The 16,139-nt window shown below is 36.6% G+C and overlaps 1 pseudogene; it reads right to left on the bottom strand.

The window, feature by feature from the left end:
- Nucleotides 1-6,772: 6,772 nt before the first annotated feature.
- LOC109675326 (large ribosomal subunit protein uL22-like) lies at nucleotides 6,773-7,357 on the bottom strand (annotated as a pseudogene).
- Nucleotides 7,358-16,139: the final 8,782 nt, after the last annotated feature.

Raw genomic sequence — 16,139 nt, 5'->3', positions numbered from 1 at the left:
TTGTGGCCTAGGTTAGCCATGAACTTACTATGTATATAGCCCAGGCTGGCCTCAAACTTGCTATCCTTCTGCCTCAGCCTATTGATGTTTTGACACTTTAATATCTTATTTAAATTTATCATGAGCTTTTCCCTATGTTTTTAAAATAAGAAATGCCTTGGGCATCCTTTCCCAATAATGTAGCTATTTGTCCAAATCCACCTGTCCTCTCCTCTCCTGCACTCTCTTCTTCTTTTCTCCTTCCTCCTCTCCTTTCCTCTCCTCTCCTCTCCTCTTTCCCCTTTCCTTTCTCTCTCTCTTTCTTTCTTTCCTTCTCCTCCTCCTTCTTCTTTCTTCTCTCTCTCTCTCTCTCTCTCCCTCTCTCTCCCTCTCTCTCCTTTTTCTTTCTTGACAGGGTCTTGCTATGTATCCCAAGTTGGCCTAAAATTTGGATCTTTCTGCCTTAGCTTCCCAAGTGGGATTATATGTATGCCACTATGTCCACCTGGCTTACTTTTATATTTTTTAATATTTAAATAAATAGTATTGTCTAGTATGGGTTGATGTAGGGCTCTTTACTTTTCCTCAAGCACTCATCTAATAGTCCCAGGACTGGGAACATTCATTCAATAATATATCTTTTCTCCACAAATTAAAACACCAAATCTATTGCATATTAATTACTTACAGGAACTATATGAGACTGCACAATATGGAGTTGCTATTTTAGAGCCAAAATTAATAGAATGCTGGCAACTTTATGTGATTCACCTTAATACTATCTTCTTGCAAAAATGAAATTCCTTTTTTATTAAAGAATGATGAAAATACCTTAATAACTGAAAAAATAAGTTTGGTTAAAAAGAAATTCAGAAGTGTGTAAGTATGAAATTTCAGTTAGCAAGAATAAATGTAGATATGACATCAAGTCACAAGGAGGGGTTGACTCATGCATTTTTCCCTTAAAATAAAAGTAAATGCTATATACTGCATTTAAAAAATATAATATTATTCTCTCCCTTGTGGACTTTTGAGTCCACTTTCACAACAGCTGAGCTGGCTCACTGAGCAGAGCTTTCACTGTAAGGTCTTTCCTGCTCTCTATCTTTTCCCTGCTGGACTCATTATTAAAAATGTGCTACTGTCAGATATAAATGATGTTTCTCACTAAGTACACTCAATAGCATTTTCCTTTTACTCTGTTTTTCTTCCAAATATAACAATAAGCCATTTCACTTTTGTGAAAAAAAAGATCCCAAGCTTTTTGACTATTCTCAGGCTTGCAACTTGGCATGACTGGCAGTTTGAGTGATTGATCCATAACCTGTGGGCACTTGGGCAATTATAAGTTGCCATAAGCTTTGCTATGCCAGCAGAAGAAATAAAAAATGTACTTGGGGATCTAATTCTGGGTTGGCAAAGCTCTCTTTTTATGATGCTACATGAAATAAGAATTTTTCCTCAAAGACAAAAGTCTTTGGAGAACAACGAAAATTGTTTACATTTCCCTATGTAATCACCATGAAACATAAGGATTACTTCTTTTTTTTTCTTTTTGTCCTCAACTACATTTTTCTACTGTCAACCTTCTACATTTCCTTCAGTATTTCCACTTAACTAGGAATAAGGGTTAAGAAATGCAAGTTTCTGATGTTCAAAGAAAAATGAAAGTCAAAAGCAGCCCTTGTAAAAGACAATTGCAATATTTGTATTCCCATAATTCTGGGAATTGTCAATGATTCTTATTTTCACTAATGAGGCAATAACTCAAGAGCTGGTCCTCTTCTGTCAGGCAACAAATATTATGAAACAGGAATGTCATTTGTTTCAGAGCTCTGCTTTGTGCAGAGGCGTATGTATATGTGCTTGTAAAAAAAAAGGCATTTTCTTATTCATGATAGAATGAGCTGTAATAGACTGATTACTCAATGGTTTATCATAAAATCTCAGTATTTGAAAAGAACCTTAAGGGTCATACAGTTCAATCTCCTGTCTACAAATTTGCTCATTCAAAGCAGAAGGTTCAAGTTAACAAGTTTTAGAAGCTGCTAAACATCATTTCATAGTAAGACTGTTCTCTTCCCAAAATGATCTATGACACATGTATTTTTCAAATTGATTGCCTTTAGAATTTTATGACATCGAGAAAAATTGCAGGTATCCTAGACTAGGTTCTAATACTCTTAGGAAAATTATGTTTTTCCAGAATAACTGGCTCATGTTTCTATTTAGTTTTAGATTCTGTTTACTTGCTGGAGGAAGAGAGTAGTGCTCCTAATTTCCTCTTTGTTGGTTGCTACATTAATGGCCCTCCATGCACCACACCTATCTTTCTATGCCCTTGTGTATTTCCCCAACCCTGCTCCACAGACACTAGGATGGCCATCTGACTTTCTTTAGCCAATGAGATATTAGCAATTGTGATAGGAACAGACACTGACAAAAGTATTTGTGCATTGGGTTTGCCTTCTATTTTGCTGCTTCTTTTGAATCCAATTTCCATATGAACAAGACCAGAGTATTTGGCTAGAGGTATGCAGCCCAGCCAACTCCAACTGCCAGATGTGTGAGTGGGGCCATCTTATACTATTTGATCCCAGATGATCCACCAGATGGCTGAAATTGCACTAAGGCAAGACCAGGAGAAGAACCAGGTAGCTGAATCCTTTATCTTTCTCCCTTAATCCTGCTCCCCTAGCAAAATTCTAATCCTGAGTATAACCAACTATCCTTCTATTCTGCCTCAATATTGGAAAAGCTGAACCTTGCTGGAGAAAATTACACAACCCATCTGAACACTCTCAAATTTATCACAAATCTCTAATAGGCCTTCAATTCTGCTGGATAATCTTATTTATTATGTTCCTCCTAGAAACTCACTTCCTAAATTTGAGACAAATATTTTGTATTTTATTCTCTTTTCTTATATCTCAAACATCTCCTCTCTCCAGCAATAGTGACCAAAAATGGAAATTTCTGAGTTTTGACAAATGTATGCCAACACAAATGTTATGTACATGTAAACACCATTGGACCAAGATATAGAACATTTTCACCATCCCAGAAAGTTCTTTCTTGTCTCTTTTTAGTCAGGTTTTCATTTCTCTTAGAGTAAATATCTGAACTGGGATTGCTGAGTCAAAGGGCAAAAATATTTACCTAAAACTTACTACAAATCTAAAAGATAGTGAATTTTGCCAGTATCACAGCTGGCAGCTTTGTACTAAGTTTCTCTGACACCTAGACACTGTTTTTTGTTCTTTGCTTGCTATCCCAAGTCTATGGCACCTCAGAGAGCACCTCTGTCCTCCAGTGGGCTATAGACACAGCCTCCCAAACAGGGTCTGAGTTTCAACCTGGGTGGTGAGTATGTGCTCTCTTCCAAGTTGCTTCCTTTTTTGGGTGTTCTCCCTTAGCCCTAGAGATAGTGACTACTTCGTTTCCTTGTTACTAGTTAATAATTATTTATAATAAATTTTCTTTGTTCAGATTACAAGAGTGGTGCCCATCTCCTGATTCAATCCTTATTAATAAACTCCAATCATCAACTTTTCTTTTGGACCATGTCTCAGGAAATTGTTCTGAAATATCCACTCTTCTCATTTCTACTGTTAGTAGCCACATTTTATTTGAACAAATGCCAACAACATCCTATCTGGTTTCTCTGCTTTTCAATTTGTTCTTTCCCCACACCTCTATAAGCCTGATCTTTATATAATACCCACAGCAAGTTCTAAATATAAATAAAATCACATTAGAGAGGTACAGGGCTAGAAAGAATGTCTCTCCCATGCATACATACAAGAAAAATCTGGACAAACCACAAATTGATGATGTTTCTTGAACTGGTCAGGTCACTGAGGTTATAAGGCAACCATATTACCCCAAATCTGAGGAAAATCAGATTGCTTCAGGGAGAGATGGGACCTGAACAATTATTAATGTGGGAAAGATGCTTTTGGGCTCCATATAAACTGGTAAGAGGATTCAGCTTAGTGTTTTTAATGAACTGCTAAAGGCCAAGTGTAGGATAGTTTGAAGATTTTTATCCTCTGGTAGGATTTTCTTCTACCACCTATACTAAATATTTACAGAGGAGCAGGTAGAATCCTGATAAACCTTCCATCATGCTGCTGGCTAGGGGAGGCAAATAATGTGACTGCTAAAACTCTGCTGAATCCATCTCTCCTGCTTCCTATATAGAACAAAAGCCTACATTTGTAGGTAGAACAGCTACAACGGTCTCATTTTAGGGCACTGATGAAAACCCACTGCACCAGGGGAAGGCAGCAGAATAAAAGAAGTTCTGTCTCTGAAGGAAAGGCAAGAATGTGTACTGGGCCACAACTACAGCAGAAGGAAAGGCAAGAGCACTTTTGAAGGCCATGTCCTGAGGCTCAGAGATATAGCACCTGCCTAAGAGTGATGCTGAAACAAATCAACAGATAATGCTACTGTCTTCTGGCCCTCATTACACAGCCACAAGATCAGGTAAAAATAACAGTGGCATAGAGCTGGGGGGCTGCAAAAGACCTGCTTTCTCTGTGGTGCAGCAAAAAAGAAAAACGAAAACCCCAGGCCAAAAGAGGAGGAGACACTGAGAAAGTAACCTCTGGCAAACTAGCCCACTACCTACTCCCAACACTAGAGGAATTTGAAGCCTTTGGCTTACTGCAGGTAACCATAGCAACAACAAATCTCACACTCTGACTAGGTTAACAAAAACTTTGATGTTAAAGGCTTAGCAGAAGGAAAGGCATGCTGATTTCTAAGCATAAAAATTTTACCTCAATATTTACTGTCCTACACATGCTATTTGTTGGCTGGCAGCATAAAAACAAAGTGTACCAAAAATTAGCAAGAATAAACACCCTCCCAGGATATAAAGCAATCATCAGAACCAGATTCAGATGTGACATACATGCTAAAAAATTCAAATGGAAAATTTAAAACAATATATTATGGGTTGTAATGGAAAAAGTAGGGGACATTTCAGCAGAAAGAGATTATTAGAAAGAATCATATGAAAATGCTAAAAATCAAAGCCGCAATAATGGAGATGAACAATACCATAGACAAGTCAATCAAAATTATCCAAACCAAAATGCAAAGAAAAAAGAAGGAAAAACCAAGAACAGAGCATTCAAGTGAGGTATTATCCGGTGAGATAATATCAAATGGTTTAACATGCTTAACTGGTATTTCAGAAAGATAAAAGAGAAGCAACAGGGTAGATGAAATACTTGAAGAAATAATAGCTTAGCATTTTCCAAGATTAATGATAAACACCAAACCACAGATTCAAGAAGTTTGGAGAACACCTTAGCAGGGTGAATGATACAACATGCAAACGTATGTAATATATATATTTAAAATAATCTAATTCTGTCTCCAAATACTATGATTCTACACTTTAAGGAGAAACAGGACATGTGCATAGCCATGACATGTCTTTTTGAAAATATTTAGTGATTATTTTGTTGCATTTAACATATGTCTGCAATGTCTACGATATTCCAGGAAGTAGAGCTTAATTCTTCTTCCCTTCTCTTGGCTGTAGTCTGGTCTTAGTGACTTACTTCTAAAAAATAGGATGTGGAAAAGAAGAAAAAATGACTTTATAGTGGAGAAACATGGAAGACACCTTAACCAAGTCATCATGGATCATATAATCATATTTAAGACATATCGATGTCACATGCCCCTTGATACAATGCACTGAGAAAGGCACTTCATTTTTGTATTTTTTTTTCAAAAATCCATTATTTCAATAAAATCATGAGAAATTTCATACAAATCCAACCTGAGGGACCTTCTACAAATCACATGACCAGTATTCGTCAAAAGTGTCAAAGTCATATAAAGCAAAGAAAGATTGAAAAACAGGGTTGGTGGAATGGCTCAAGTGGTAGAGCGCCTGCCTAGCAAATGTGAGGCCCTGATATTCAAACCCCAGTACTGCCAAATAAACATACAAACAAACAAACAAACAAGAAACTCAGAAAGACTGAGAAACTGTCTCTGATTAGGGGAGAATAAGAAGACATGATATCTGGATGCAGTGTGGTATCCTGGATTGGATCCTGAAATAGAAAAATTATACTAGTTCAAAAAATGGGTGAAATCAGAATAGTAACTGTAGTTTAGTTAATAGTATTGTACTAATGCTAATTTCTTTGTTTTGATCATTGTACCATGATTATTAAGAATGTTAACATGAGGGGAATCTGGCTGAATGCTACACAGGAATTCTCTGTACTATCTTTGCAACTGTTTTGAACTCTAAAATAATGTCAGAAAAAAGTTAAAAATAAAGCAAACCTCTCATGACTTTCTATTGTACTTAGGATAAAATTCAAACTACTACAGTCTCCATGATTAGGTCTCAGCAGAACTCTTTACTCCCATTTTGAGCAACTCTCCCCTTTGGTTGCTATACTCCAACTACACATATGCCTGCTCAAGGTCTTTATTCCACTGGCTTCTTCTGTTAGGAGTACTCATTCCACATATTTTTCACATTTTGTCTCATCATTCATATCTTAGCTCAAAGTCTTTCCTATTAAGTTTCTAAAGAAATCTTATTTCCTACTAGTCCTAAGTTGTTCTTTGTCTCATTTCTTTTTCTTCATATAACTTCTCTTTATTATTATTATTTTTTTTTATTCACATGCACATACATTATTTGGGTCATTTCTCCCTCCTGCCCCCTCCCCCACCCTCTCCCCCATTTCCCCCTCAGTTTCAGGCAGGTCGTGTTCTGCCTTTATCACTAGTTTTTTTTTCCTTTAATTTGCATTTATTTTATGTTTAATTTATTCCCGTGCCATAAGTTTTTGTTTCTTCAGTTTCTTCTGGGATATCTTTTTCTTCTGTGCAACCTCCTCTTCTGGTTTAGGAACAATCTGTTCCTTTTCAGTGACGATCATCTCAATGTGGCAGGGAGAGCTCATGTAAGGGTTGATCCGGCCATGAGCTCTGTAAGTACGGTGGTGCATTTTGGGTGCTTTGTTCACCTGGATATGTTCAATGACCAGGGAATCTACATTTAAACCCTTAAGTTCAGCGTTACTCTCTGCATTTTTAAGCATGTGCAGCAAAAATTCAGCACTCTTTTTGGGCCACCAACCCTGTGTCCAACCCCACTGTTTGGCCTGGGCACACTGCCAATTCCACCATTGTAATGCCAGAAGGGCACATACTGCTTCTTCAAGGTGACATCTTTCAAATACTTGGTGGCTTTTTGAATATGCATACCCTTGATGGCCTGGGCAGTTTCGAGTGTTCTTAAAGTGAACACGAAGATTTGAACCTCTTGACTTGCATGATTTTGTAGGGTTTTCTGGGTCAAGAGAGTAGCGAACCATTTTTACAGGTTACCTCTGGCCGCTTACAGGAAGAGCTATCACTAGTTTTGTTGAAGAAAAGAGACAAGCTTAATAAGGAAGACAAAGTGTTCTTGCTAGTTGAGTTTAGGAAAGCTATACAGAAATATTCCTAGCACCGCTTTCGTGTACACGTGTTATGACCCATGTTGATTCATCTCTAACTGATCTTTACCCTAGTGACTGATCCCCTTCTGATGATAACCTCTGTTGCTTTAAGGTTTCTGTATTAGTTCCTCTGGAGTGGGGACATCAAACGCTTTCATGTTTTGGGTTTTCTACCTATTTCTATATCACCGAAATGTGCTCTCCCCTTGTCATGTGGTCCCAGTCCAACCACATTGCTGCATTTGCCCTAGATCTAAAGTCTGCATATGAGGGAGAACATACGATTTTTGGTCTTCTGAGCCTGGCTGACCTCACTCAGAATGATGTTCTCTAGTTCCATCCATTTACCTGCAAACGATAAGATTTCATTCTTCTTCATGGCTGAGTAAAATTCCATTGTGTACAAGTACCACATTTTCTTGATCCATTCATCAGTAGTGGGGCATCTTGGTTGTTTCCATAACTTGGCTATTGTGAATAGTGCCGCTCACCATCTCTAGCCATAAAGGAAATGCAAATCAAAACCACACTAAGATTCCACCTCACCCCTGTTAGAATAGCCATCATCAAAAACACTACCAACAAGTGTTGGCAAAGATGTGGAGAAAAAGGAACCCTAATCCAATGCTGGTGGGAATGCAAGCTGGTACAACCACTCTGGAAAAAAATTTGGAGACTCCTTAAAAACCTAAACATAGACCTGCCATATGATCCAGCAATCCCACTCCTGGGGATATGCCCAAAGAAATACAACACAGATTACTCCAGAGGCACCTGCACACCCATGTTTATTGCAGCACTATTCACAATAACTTCTCTTTATGAGAAGTTTTTATTATCTATTCAGTGTGGTTTCTCATGAGAGCATGGAGCTTTCTAATACTTTCCAAGTGACCTTATCTATCTTGATTTTTGCTATACTCTGGAACTGAGAACATCACTGGCCCTTAGTAATTGCTCAGTAAACATTTGCTGAAAGAATGAATGAACCACTTTCCCTTAGACACTACACATAGAGACCAAATGAGAGAACATTCGATTCATATCTCATATCTCATGCTCTCCCTCTCCTTAGGAAGTATTCTCGCTGAATGGAAGACTGGTTAAAAATCACCTGATATCAAATATTTAATGTTTGCAATGCAGACTAATATTTGTCCCCTCAAAATTCATATGTTGAAATCTTAGCCCCAAAATTAATGGCATTAGTAGGTGAGGCCCTTTGAGAGGTAATTAGATCATAAATGTGGAGCCCTTGTGAATAAGAATAGTATCTTTATAAAAGGGACACAAGAATTCTCTTGCCCTCTTTCTGCCACTTGGAGATACAAGAAGCAAGGGCCCTCACCAGAACTCTACAATGCCGGTGCCCTTATCTCAGATTTCCAACCTCTGGAACAATGCATAATAGATTTCTTTTGTTATAAGCCACCCAGTCTATGGTACTTTGTAATAATATTCCAAACTAAAACCATGCTTTAATGTTTTTTACTTAATGTATATTGTTTAATTCATATAAATTATATAGATATATAATGAGGCTCCATTGTAACACCTTTGCTCTTCTGACAACCATCTATGCCTTAGAAACCCCTTCAAAACTGAAATAGTTCAAGCTACATACTGCTGGTAGTTCTATCTTAACTTAACTTGTAATGATTCTCTTTGAAAAAATTATTCCAATAGTGAGTTGATAAAGGGGATGGCTTTATTCATAAATACCTAGCCAACCATAAATGATAAATCAAAGTAAACCTAGAAGAAAGCAATTCCACCATTTTCTGTCTTATAAAAGACAGGATCCCAGAATCTTCATTCAGATATAAAATATATGAGTTTGGGCGATGCTGGGAGGGGAAGCTCAAACAACCACAACATCAAAACAACACACCTTAGTATTTATATACTTTCCCATGCATTATACTTCAACTCACTTGGAATGTTTTTCTCATATGCAAATTGGTAGGATTGTACCAATGACTTCTATGGTCCATTCTAGTTTCTTAAAATGGCTAAAGAAAAATCTAGCATATATAGTGTTATCAAATTGAGAACCATACTAAAGTCCTCTAAACCCATATGCACTTAAGCATGCAATACCTCCCCCATTGTCTTCCACTGAATTTGTTATATGCCTTATTTTCTCTCATCCATATTTTGTGGTATGTGTACATTTATGCATGTGAGTGTGCATGTGCACGTGTGTGTGCATGTGTGTGTATGTGTGTTTGAGAGTCGACTCAGTGCTTATAAGGTGACAAAAAATTTCTGGTAGTCTCAAGTAGACATAGGTTCCCAGTTCACCATACTTCAGTCCTGGCATTGCAGACATTCTGCTTTTGATATTTAGTGGAATCAGAAATAAGAATAAAGAAAAAACTGAGTGATTAAACTATTCTACAAGCTAAGTTGGACAGATTTCCATTTTTAGCTGATTTATTTAAATGTATCCGCCTCTGAAGAAAATTACATATTAATTTCTTTCTTATTTCAACTAAGTTGTATATATTACCAATTAAAACCTCATTTTCCTTATTGATTGCTAAGTATATTTATTTACTAAAGCAAATATTTGTGAGACACTGTGTGCAAGCATAGATTTCTTCTGTGTCTGGTACATGGTTCCCAATCTCAAGAAATTTGGGGTGAGGTGGGGATGGGTGCCAGGATCACAGAGGTCCTTAACCCGAAAGGGCTCAGGGCAGGAATGAACAAGACAAGACAAGACACATATCGAGAGGGCCAGCAGGCTGATGACCAACTGGCAAAATTTTATTTTCCTCAGCCAGCTTTATACAAAAGAGGAAGAGACTGACCTAGTTACAACCTTTCTGTGTTTTCCACCCTGCATTCTTACTGCCAGTGTCCTTGACTAAGTATAAACTTCTTTTCAGTCAAGGGAAACCACTTAGCGTTCCTTCCCACCGTGATAGAGACATGGTGCACCTGCAGATACCGACCTTGTCGGAATGCTGCTAAGCCACAGCGACCTTGTCAGAATGTGGCTTTTGGTTCCCAACAGATGGATCAGGGAAAAAAATGAAACAAACTAGCATAATAATGTGTGGTTGAAAATTTGATAGTGTTCTGGTGTATTGCATACTAAGAAAACAAATTATTTCAGGAAAAATGTACAAATTGTCCTTTAATTACTATTATTCAAGACTAAGCTTATATAACTCATTGATAATGAATAACTTCTTTATTTAGGGATTGAGAGTCTTATTATTTTTATGTTATCGATCCTGTTTTATCCTGTTTTCATTATCTTTTTTATTTATGTTTTTAAAAATTAAATTTTACTTGCCCAGAATTGGAAACAGTGGTTCTCAAAGAATGATCTGTGGGGCCCTAGAAGTCCCCAAGACATTTTCAGGGTCCAATAATGTCATAACAGTAACTCTACCACTTTATTTGCATTTTTCTTTCTTTTTTAAAATTATTCATTTATTCACATGTGCATACATTGGTTGGGTCATTTCTCCCCCCTGCCCCTCTCCCCCACTCCTGCCCCCCTCCCCCCTACTTCCAGGCAGAAACTGTTCTGCCCTTATCTCTAATCTTGTTGAAAAGAAGACATAAGCGTAATAAGAAAGACAAAGTGTTTTTGCTAGTTAAGTTAAGGGTAGCTATACAGAAATAATTCTAGCACTGCTTTTTCATGTAAACATGTGTTACAACCCATGTTGATTCATCTCTAACTGATCTTTACACTGGTTCCTGATCCCCTTCTCATGTTAACCTCTGTCGCTTTAAGGTTTCTGTATTAGTTCCTCTGGAGTGAGGACATCAAACGCTTTCATGTTTTGGGTTTTCTACCTATTCCTATATCTCCCGTATGTGCTCTCCCCTTGTCATGTTTGTGATACCATTGTACTGATGATGCAAAAGCAAAAGTGGGTAAAACCGTTGACTCTTTAGAAAAAAAATTGAGGCACTAACACCAACTTGTGCTAGTAGTCATCACATTTTTCATCTTTACACATTTATAAAAAAAGAAAGTTTCACTTAATAATGCCACTTGAATATGCAGTAAAGTGATCGATTTTATTATATTTTGAGCCCAGAATGCATATCTTTTTAAACATTCTGTGTGCTGAGATGGTAATTATGCTAAAAAACAAAGAATGATGGTTGTCTCAAGGTAAAAGACTGTGGAATTGTCTGAATTGTGCATTAAATGAACTGCTTTGTTCAGGAAGCATCATTTTTACTCAAAAGAATGACTGATAAACTATGGTTTTTCTAATGTATGTATCTAGCAGGTATTTTCTCAAACATGAACAAAGTAAGTCTGTCACTATAAGGAACACTCAACTGACAGTCTTTGTTGCTGATGATAGAATTTAAGCTTTCAGGTGAAAATTAGCATTTTAGAAATTTGTGATCACTGTGATTTTGATAGCTTCCTAATACTTAAAGACTTTTCTGATGAGACTGGTGTTCATACTACCAGAAATAATTTTTAAAAAATATTATATAATGAAATGTGTCAATTTTTGGAAGATTTGTATACTTTAGTGGGAAAATGTGTTTTTCAAATAACTAATGCAGGATGTTACAAAATCATGCCTGGGTAAAAGACCCATTCCAAATGCAAAATAGGCCAATGGATTTTAATGTAACAGAATGTGAAAACTTCTAGTTTGGTATCCCATATTGCAACTACCACTTGTGAAGTTTTAGTGTAATATTGAAGAGAATATCTATAGCTATTGAAAAGGCTGCTAAAATATTCTTTGCCTTCCTACTCACATATCTGAATTGTAATTCTCTTCTTCTGCTTCAACCAAAACATATATCCCAATAGATTGATCACAGCAAGAAATATGAAAATCCAGCTATCTTCTATCAAGTCAGACATTAAAAGGATTTACAAATATACAAATCAAACTCACTTTTCTCACATTTTCCTTTTGTTTTATTTGCCTTATATTTTCATAAGTACATAAATATATATATATGCATTAACATGTAGATTCATTATGATGATGATTTAAATAAATTAGTAAATATATTTAATTTCCCAGTTTTATTTATAATGTGATAAATATCAATAGATGTAACCCACATAAACTATAGCCTTTTGGAATTCTCAATAATTTTTAGGAGATAAAGTGGTCTTGAGACTAACAACTTTGAGGAATGCTCCTTTTATGAAAATTTCCTGTTCTTATTTCTCTCTGGAAGTTTTTAGGATCTTTTCTTTGCCTCCAGTACTCTCAAATTTCATGATGATGTGCTTTGGTGTGAGTTGGTTTTCATACTGTACTAATTCCCAATTGGGCCCTTTCCTTCTGAAACCTTGTTTCCTTAAGTTCTGGGGAACTTAGGTATTTCTTGTGCTGAGGGAAGGCTCTTCTAGTCTCTTGCCCACTATATGTAATGCTGACTGCCAATGTCCTGGGAAATAGATAAGGGTAAGGAGAGGGAAAAGGCTGGGGCTTTCAACATTCAGTGTGCCAATTTTCATTTAACCTCTATGTTTTTAAGACCATTTCTTGGCTGTCTACTTTCCCTGGTAGTCCATAGTCCAGTGGTTCTCAAAACTTGCACATGAATGAAGATCCTTTGATGTGTATGTTAAAATGCAAATCCCTGAGCCTCACTCTAGTGAGTCTAATTCAGATTCACTGAAATAAAAGTTCAATCTTCTGCAAGGGTGGGGACAAAACAGTTGTCTGTCCACCTAAGGGGAGACAGGAGATGTAGGTAGGATGTAGGCATCTGACCATTTTTATTTTGAGACAGGGTCTTGCTATGTAGACTGGACTGGCCTGGACTTCATGATCCTCCTGCTTCAGCCTTGACCACTTCTTATACTGACCCTCAACCAATCCTCTCATTTTAGCTTCAGTTTCTCCTCCATGTACCAAAACATGCAGCACTGTGAGTTACTGAAGTTTCAGGAGTCCCCCTCAGGTAAATCTGACTGGTTTTTAGTTTTGTCGATTGCTGGCTTAGGACTCCACTAATTTGGCTGTACCAGGTTGGTTACTACTTGTGCATTTGTTTTCTACTTTTGAAATATTTCTTGGTTTTCTTGACCTTGTAGACTATGGGTTCATGAAAAAGCCATTTACTATTATTATGTGGAATTGGGGGGTGATTAGTATGTTCCAGAGCTATCTCTAACTAGAGCTAACTGTGAATGAGGGCAATTCCTGGCAAAGAACTCAACTATGAGCTATCAGTCATTAACATCTCCTGAAAGTGGGGAGATTCGTGTGGTTTACACAGTGCTCAATGCATTTTAATAATTAAAGTGACAGGTATTCTGTTGTCCTTTCTGTTAGGGAAAATGAAGTAAAAGCCAAAATCAATCCCAGTTCAGGTGCAGGAAGCTTTAAAGCAATGGAGAATATAGCAAAATGTGAAGACAGTGGGATAGAGGGAAGGAGAAACCAGCCTATTGCTGTACAGGACAGATAGTGGTTTAGAAATGTATTGAAAGAAACAATCAAAATCCATTCTTACTCAGAATGCACCCTTACCTAGAGAAGGGCACACTACTTGAGTGAATATATTGTATATGGAGGGCAGGAAACTAACTAGAGTTGAAAATTAAGTAACTGGCTAAATAGAATAAATAGAAAAATTAGGCAAATTTACCAAGTGACTAAAAGCTTGGGCTTTGGAATTCAACTGTTCTTTGTTTAAATCTTGGCTTTCTCATTTATTAGTTGTGTTACTTTTCGCAAGTTTTTCCTTCCCTCTGAGCAATGACTTCATGCATAAAATGGGGGTAATAATGCCTTCTATATGGGACTGCTGTGGGGGTAGATATAGTGCCTGTTCAGAACTAGAATGCGGGCTGGCACACAGGAATTAGTGATCAATACATGATACATTTCTATTGCTACATTATGGGCTCCACTATACTCACCTTGGAAAATGAACACCATGGAGAAAACAGAATAATTTTCTGCCTTGTTTTTTTTTAACTCATTTGAGTCTCATAAATGTTAAGGTATTTGTAAGGTGTGCTGGATCCAAAGACCTTTGGAATTTATTGAAAGACAGATCAATTTCCATGAAAAGCAAAGTACAAAGACTGGTACGCAGTTCTGAGTATTCTGTAAATAACTCTAGATGTGATTATTCTCATAAACTTGTCATTTAGAAGTTTTTTCCCAGCAGTTAAGTGCATTATGAATTTATCTCCATAGTCTATGGTTTTTCTTGTAAGGATTTCAATTGTTAAGGCAATTCAGCTCACATGAGAAAAAATAGCTAGCTTACCACCCACCATTACCCATGTGTAGTATTTTACTTATATGGCCCATAATGGTAACTGCATATGATATTTACACCTATAAAACTGGATGGTCAAACTATAGGAATAGGCCAGTTGAATTATTGGCAGAAAAACTTAAAAAATACACGTTATATGTACAGTTAGTTTTTTAGTTTAGATCATTTATGATACTTTAAAAACGATATATATTCTCATTGCATTAGTAACACATAAAAATTTTTGAAAAGAGAGAAAATAATAAAGAAGAAAACAAAAATCCTCCATTATCTCACCACCCAAAGTTAGCATAATTAATAATTTGGTACGTTTCCTCCCAGTCTTTTTCCTAATCAGAGCCAGGCAGAACTGGAGGTGACCTCAGATTATCTTGTCCAATCCACTCATTTTATAAATTCATGAAAAGCTTGAGTCTCTTTTTGACTTTGTTTGAATTTGTTTAGACAGGAACAGAAGACTCTTATTTGAAAACTCACGCAGTATAAGTATGTTCATATAAACCCTGAGGTGCATGATAGACCCCTCCCCCCGGGCCAAAGAGCTGGCCCAAAGAACATAATCTAAACTGCTTTGTTTATAAGGCTTTCCTACTTTAATTGTTGCCTTATACTGATGTGAAATTTGAAGTTGAAGCAGCCATTTTATGACCATGAGGCAAAAAAAAATCCAAGCACAAAAAACTGAAGCGGAATGACGGAACAGGCATCCCAAAGGATGAAATCAAGCTGCCAGACCAAATCAAAATATCACCTACCCTCAGGTCTTTTGAAGATAGAATTAAATACCTCTATTTTTAAACTCCTTTAGGTTAGATATTCTAACCTTGTAGTCCTCAAAGTTTAAATTCATAAACATTATGCCCTTGAACACATACAGTTATGCAACTATTTCCTGCCTCAGTTTCTTTATTGGTAAAGTAGAAATAGATAATATATATGTATATGTTTTAAAAAATTGTCTGCACTCTTTTCTATTCTACTTCTGTCATCTGACAAAATTTATGAGATTTTCCTGTGTTCTTCAACATTTTTCTGCAAGGCATGATCTTTGATAGCTACAAAGATTTCTATCATATGTTTTCCCACAAATGGCCCTACCACTGAGCATTTACAATGTTAGCAAATTGTCTCTTGTATAGATAAAGACTGTAGTGAATCCTACTCACACATGGATTTTTTTTCTATTTCCAATTATTTTCTGAGGACAAATCCAATTTCCTAGAAGTGGAAATACTGTGTCACATGTTTAAAGCTTATATCAATTATCACATTGTTTTCCTCAGCCACCACCCCCTTCACAACTTAACATTGCTCTTAAGAATGTACAGAGTTGTGGAATACTCTTTTCCATTAGCAACACATTTATATGGTTCAAACTTCTAAAATATACATTGAAACATTTCCTTCTAATAC

Source organism: Castor canadensis, chromosome X, assembly GCF_047511655.1.
Source record: "Castor canadensis chromosome X, mCasCan1.hap1v2, whole genome shotgun sequence".
Taxonomy (NCBI): domain Eukaryota; kingdom Metazoa; phylum Chordata; class Mammalia; order Rodentia; family Castoridae; genus Castor; species Castor canadensis.
Note: the sequence above shows the minus strand (reverse complement) of the source record. Positions and strands in the feature narration are given on the sequence as shown.